Here is a 6,909-nt window from a genome sequence, read left to right as displayed (position 1 = left end):
AAACCAACAAGAAAAAACGAGAAATTTGCTCTCAATTTGGCCGATTAGGAGATCGATTGTTTTCGGAAATTCCCACCGGAAAACACAACTCTCCCCCTTGATTTCGGCCGTTTTGACCCCGGTGAAATCCAAATCGGACACCGCGTAGCACAAGCGGTGCCCAGAGCTATTTCCCGGACCCTCTCGTGCCGTCGTCACGGTGTCCAGAGGCGAGAACCGCCGCCCACAGCGCCATCGCCGCCGTTCTCGGCGATCCCGACCACCTGCCGGATAACGGGCCTCGGCCCATTTCCTTTGTTTTGCAGGTCCAGCCCAAGCCCGTTCTCGGCCCAAAGCCCAGTCTGGCCCAGCTTCTCTTCCGGGCGGTTTCTCCTTCAGGCAGGTAGTCCGATCCGATCCGACCCGATCCGTCCGGCGATTTTTTTATTTTACAGAATCACCCCCCAACTTCCCGAACTAGGTAAATTCTCAACTTAGTGGCATGATTAGGGCTCCATTCTTGAATATTAATGCTTGCTTGATGGATATGATGTGAAATGAGCGTTCTTAGGTTGTGTGGGTGATCGGATTTGTCCTGAACTCGATTTTACGAACTTTCAGTTTTGTCGCATTTCAGTCCAGAGGACGTATTTTATTTTTAGTTTTTTATTTTTAGATCTGCCCTGAACTCTGAAATTCTTTTCCGTCAAGCCCAGCCATTTATACCATTTTCCAATCGGTCCTTGAATTTTTCAAAATTTTTTAAAGCATCCCGAAGAACTTTTCAAGTTGTTTCAGTTTAGTCCTGGTGCCATTTTTCACCCTTTTCAGATCTGCCCCGAATTTCAAAATTTCTTTTCAATCAAGTCCCAGTCAATTTGTTGCTTTCCGATTAGTCCTTGAATTCCAGAATTTTTTTGAGCATCCCAGGAACTTTCCAAGTTGTTTCAGTTTAGTCCCGGGGCCATTTTTCACTCTTTTCAGATCTGCCCCGAATTTCAAATTTATTTTCAATCAAGTCCAGTCATTTCACTGCTTTCCAATCAGTCCTTGAATTCCCAGAATTTTTCAAGCATCCCAAGGAACTTTTCAAGTTATTTCAGTTTAGTCCTGGGGCCATTTATTTTGTTTTCAAATCAGTCCAAATTTTCAAATTCGTTTCAAACAAGTCCTGGGACATTTTCAGTAATTCTTACACGTCCCCAATTTTTCAGAATCTTCAAATCAGTCCCCGAAACTTTATCCAAGTTTGCAAAGTAGTCCCTGCTCTTTTAAAATCGTTCAATTCAGTCCCCTGGACATTTTCTAAAAATATCCAACCCTTCCCTACTTGGATCACCGACCGACAACGTATGTGCCCCATTTAAATATATTATTCCTATAATTATATGTATACAACATGATAATGTGTGTTCTTTTGCGTTTTCCCGCTTCCATGAATCGGCGCCGTTTGATCGATTCCATTAATATTATGTTTGTCTATGTTTGTATGTGTTTATCATGATCATGGCGGCACCGATTGCGTGAAATGTTTATGTTTGTTGTGCTTGACGTGATAACATGCTCTTGATCCGTGTTTAAATGCTTTATTTTCTCGTTTTAATCGAAACCTCACATGAATCGGTTTAATAATGCAAATTCGGCCTAAAAAATAAAAAAAAAATTAAATTTCAAGACGGTTGGAAATTAGAGTTTACCGGGCGATCAACTAATGGCTATTTCCGACGACTCGAAATCCGTAGATTAAAGCATTCGGCAAATTTTTTAATTAACCTAAAATTCTATATATGGGATAATCAGGACGTTAAATTTGGCTAAATTAAATCACTTGACTTCTTTAAACAAATTGTACGAACCGATTAACAATCTGTAATCACGTCGACAGTTCAAGAACTGTTAGCCATGCCCTTTTCAAATTCACAATTTCAAAATCACCGAGATACGTGCAACGTAATCTTGATTTTCATACACACACATATTTACCGATTCAAGGGCATGACTACCGGTTCTTGTCCTACCATAACCCTAGCGTAGGTTTGTGCATAGAATTGGTCACAACATGGGAAAACAAATTAATCACAAACTCGGCTTAATCAAACATGGGCAAATAGTCAAGTAGATGGTTGGATTTTGGGTTTTAGGTGAAAATACTCTTAATATGTAAAAGTCATATTGTCACGGTACAAAATAATTTAAAAATAACCCACGCATTCGAGACTTGATTACGGACATCATGTCTGTCGGGTCCGTTAAAATAATGCCGAATGCTACATGCCTTATCCATCATCCCTTTTGTTTGTTTTAAGGTAGGATTTGTATGCCAATATACCCCGGTTAATAATCAGTTAATTCACGTAAATTCGGCAATAACAAGAAACCCCATTGTTTGTTTATTTGAGCTTGCTTGTTACATTTTTGCACTTGTTTGTTATGCGGGTTGAGCCCGATCCTTTAGGACTCGAATCACACTGGGTCCAGCGCCCATAACCGTCGATCACGGGGTACAATGCCCCCATACACTGAGTGCGCATTTAATTTAATTTTCGGTCTTTTCCAAAACCATACGGTGAGCATGAGTGAAATAGTGGCCGAATGCAAACCGACCGGGATTTAGTCATTGTAGCTTGTCTTTTATTTATTTCAGAGAACAATGTAAGGGTTTACAATGTATATTTATTCATGTAATAATCCCGGTCGGAGAGTGGACGGTTCAAGTATCTCTTTGAATTTACGGTGTCAAAATGGGCGAGTCAAGTGCAACCCTAAATCATGCGGTAAATAAATAAAATGGCAAGCCTAGCAAGTTAGAGTACCGAAAGGGCATGTGGGATATAGGCCCACAGGTAATAGAACCCCCAAATTCGGAATTTTCGGTTCCGTACAAGACCATTGCCTTAGCATACTAGGTGTATCCATACCCCTAGACCCGGGCAACTCACCGACCCTCGACCTTCGGGTCGTAAACAGGTAGTGGCGACTCCTTCTCACGTGCGTCCCTCGCACGTCCCCGGGAATGTGGACACTCCCAAGCCGTGTTGCATAGGCTTCAAGCATGCGTGCCCCGACGAGACGAAATTCGGGTGCGCACAGTTCCCGCATGAAAATCATGAGGGACCAACTGGAGTGGAGAATCATTTGGGTCCCGAATTTGGAAATTGGAACTGGCCATTGTACATGCTCTTGCGGTCGGATGTTTGTGTTGGAGGGAAATTGATGGATTAAGCAAATGGATGGGACCATGTAGAAAATTCTATATTGTCCTCTCTGTTTCCCTTCAATACAGGGAAAAATGCGTGGACTATGTTGAATCCCTTTTGAATAGAGCCGCCTGTGCTTTTGTATTAAAGATAAGAGGTTGACGTCAACGCATCAACGTATGCAAGGCATGCTCCGGTCAACAGAATTGTTTACTCAACTGTTTTGCCTCAGAATTAATTTCTTGGCCAATCTAATGCGTTATGATTGGTGTTCATGTTATATCTCGCTCACCAAAGTTCATCGACATTAATAGCAAATATTTGTCTTTTGTGGTGGTGATTCGTTTCGAAGCTCATGACTTTGCCAGAGAAAATAGAGTCTTTCGATCAACTGTACACGGCAACGGCAAGACAAGTCAATAGTCAGATGGAAAAGAAAGAGAGAGGGAAAGTGGCGAAATTATAACTTAGCATGAGTTTGATAACACGAAAAAATGCTGAAATTAACTATTCAACTCTTAATGAGATTAAACGTCTTTGGTAAACACAAAAAAAAACAAAGACTTGATTTGTTAAACTTAACAAAAAAGGTACTAAATGACCAATAAGTAGGTGGAGACCTACTTAATGATTAAGCACTTAATGGTTTATTCGCTCAGTTGGGGCAACATTTTCTCATATTTACAGCGATGCCGGGATTGATGGGATTGAGTTTTGGGAAGTGGCTGTTGATGGGATTTGGGGGCTGGTAGCGCCGTCTCTAACCGCTACCAGAGCTCCGATCTCTTCCCCCACCCACCCCCCTCCCCGGCGGCCCAATTGGCAACCTCCTCTATGGAGGTGTTGGCTGGCGACGGCGCTACTAGAGGCCCCTCCTCCTCCGTTTCAAATCGGTTCTCTTTTTTTGTACTTTCTCATTTATATATATATATATATATAATTTATATATTTGGGGTCAAAAGTTGGAATGCAAAAGTTATGGGGCATTAATGACATATAATATAAAATAATTTGAAAGTAGTTCACTATTTTACAATCAAACAAGATTGATTTATTCCATTAAACATCAATTAAGTGCTTAAAATTTCCGCACTTAATTTTTAAGTGCTAAAATTTTAAGTCCAGGTAAACACATAATTAATATCTATTCGTTGACAAGTCAAATGTTAAGTTGTTTGAAGGTGACATACGACAATTAGGGCAACAAATTTGGCAAAGCAGATAATCGTTTGGCACCCAGGAACAGGGGTTCACAATATGATGCAAATCGTAGCACGACTTCAAGGGATCCAGTTCAAGTTCCAATTGGACCGATTACGCGGGCATGAGCAAAGAAGTTTCAAGATGAACTCAACAGCCTGATTCAAGAGGTTTGGGCTCAAGCAAATTTGTGGAGGCTCAATGGACATGAACCACGTGATCAACAAAGATCCATTAACATGATTCAAGTTATAGAAGATTCCGGGCAAAGCTAAACTCAGCAAGTGTTTGAGGAAGCTTCTAGAATATTTGATGATCAAGATAAGATATCATCAGATTTGTTTAAAGTTTAAATCTCATGGAGATATTCTCGGGATATTTAGATTTCATATCTTTATAGATTATGTCATATCTCTATCGATATTTTAGGTTTTATTTTCCTTATTTATAGGAGGAGATATGGCCAGATTAGAATTAGTTTATGTCTATATATATTCATCTTAGTGAATTTTTAATAAGAAGGAACATTTAGAAAATTGTGAGAGTATTCTCTTTGGTTCTTGAAGAACTAATTCGAACTTATCAAAAATTTCTGTGGCGTTCATCATCGACTTATCAAATGGCTTTCCACCACCGTTTGTGGCGTCTTCATCAATTTATCAAATGGCTTTCCATCACCGTTTGTGGTGTCTTCCTATATACCGAGGTTCTTGTTTCGCAATAAACAACGGGTTGAGGATTTGTCAATCAAATCTGATCGTGAAACGATCTTGGGTTCCTTTAGTTGTCGGGTCTCGTCATTCTTGGCGGAAATCGCATCTTTTGATATCAGAGCATCAGGCTCCAAATCAGGTTTTTATTTCAATTTGCTGAGCTTCATTTCGTCAAGTTTGTCCTTTGTGGATTGTTGGCAGCAAAAAAAAAATTCAGCCAAAAAGAAAAGAGCTGAAAAAAAAACAAAACAAAAGAACGAAAGAAAAGAAAGAAGCTGCTGTAGTCGTCAATTTGATCCAAATTCTTTACATCAGACCATTCTAAAGTTATTATTTCCCTTTCTTCGTGATCAACATTGATTCTGTTCCTAGAATTTCGTAAAACATTATGGTTTATTTAATCCTTCATAGTAGTTGCCTTCTCTCTTGTTTCCTTTCTTCCTTAAATTTCTTTTGACGATTAATTTTCCTTGGTAAGTTCTTGGTGAATTGCTGCTGGAAATTTTGGAGAATTGTTCGTTTAGTTTCAAGAGATCTGAAAGAGAATTATCGAGTGAAAAAAGGTAGGAGTGGTGAGAACATTAGAGGGTTAAAAGCCACGTTTGTTTGAGTGAAAACATGAGTGTAGAGTGATTCACATTCTTGAGTGTAAACACGTAAGGTTGAGAATTGTGAGGTCCTTTCTTTCTAACTTTATTTTGTAGCAATCATGTCTCACAACAGTTCTAAGAGTATTCCCGAAGGAGCTACGGAATTGACTGATTCGAAAATACTTATGGGGGCCATGATGAATGAGATGAGGCGTGTGATGAGGTTGGAGTTTGAGCAGGTTCATGAACGGATAGATCTGATGGAGAATAAACGTGTGGAGCAGCCACGAAACGCTCCTAATGCACGTAGGAGGGAAAGAGTTCAATCGAGGGAAGTGAATTATGGGGCTGGTTTTGATGAAGAAGATGATCGAGATTCGGTTGTTAGTAATAGGAGAAATGAAGGGCGGTTTAGAGAAGCTAGGAATCGGAAAGACAATAACTTGGCTAGTATTAAGATGAAAATGCCATCGTTCCAAGGAAAGAGTGATCCCGAAGCATACCTTGAGTGGGAGAAAAAGATGGAGTTTGTATTTGATTGTTATAGTTATTCCGAGCTGAAGAAAGTCAAATTGGCAGCAATTGAATTCTCGGATTATGCAATTGTCTGGTGGGATCAATTGGTGATAAATAGGCGAAGAAATAGAGAGCCACCTAAAGATACGTGGGAGGAAATGAAAAGGGTGATGAGGAAGCGATTTGTTCCTAATTATTACTACCGGGAGCTGTATAATAAGTTACAAAGTCTTAAGCAAGGTAACCGAAGTGTAGAGGAATATTTTAAGGATATGGAAGTGGCCATGATTAGAGCAAATGTAAAGGAGGATCGGGAGGCTACTATGGCAAGATTTTTGGCTGGATTGAACTGGAAAATTCAAAATGCCGTGGAATTACAACATTATGTGGAGTTAGAGGATATGGTGCACATGGCCATCAAGATTGAGAACCAGTTCAAGAGGAGAGGCAATACACGTGCAAGCCAAAGTCCAAGCACATCCACTTGGAAGAAAGATGAGAAGCAATCCACGTCGAAGTCGAAAACTGAGCAAAAGCAATATGCAACCAGCCACGTTCCTCAAGGTAAAACCGACATTTCTACCTCAAGGAATTGTGACATTAAGTGTTTTATATGCCAAGGCAGTGGACACATAGCAAGTCAATGTCCGAACAAGCGGGTCATGGTGATACGAGACAATGGTGACATTGTGACCGACACTGAAGATTCCGACA

The sequence above is a fragment of the Punica granatum genome, chromosome 5 (genome assembly GCF_007655135.1).
Source record: "Punica granatum isolate Tunisia-2019 chromosome 5, ASM765513v2, whole genome shotgun sequence".
In the NCBI taxonomy this organism is placed as follows: Eukaryota; Viridiplantae; Streptophyta; class Magnoliopsida; order Myrtales; family Lythraceae; genus Punica; species Punica granatum.
The sequence above is the reverse complement of the archived record's forward strand: the minus strand, read 5'-3'. Positions refer to the sequence as shown.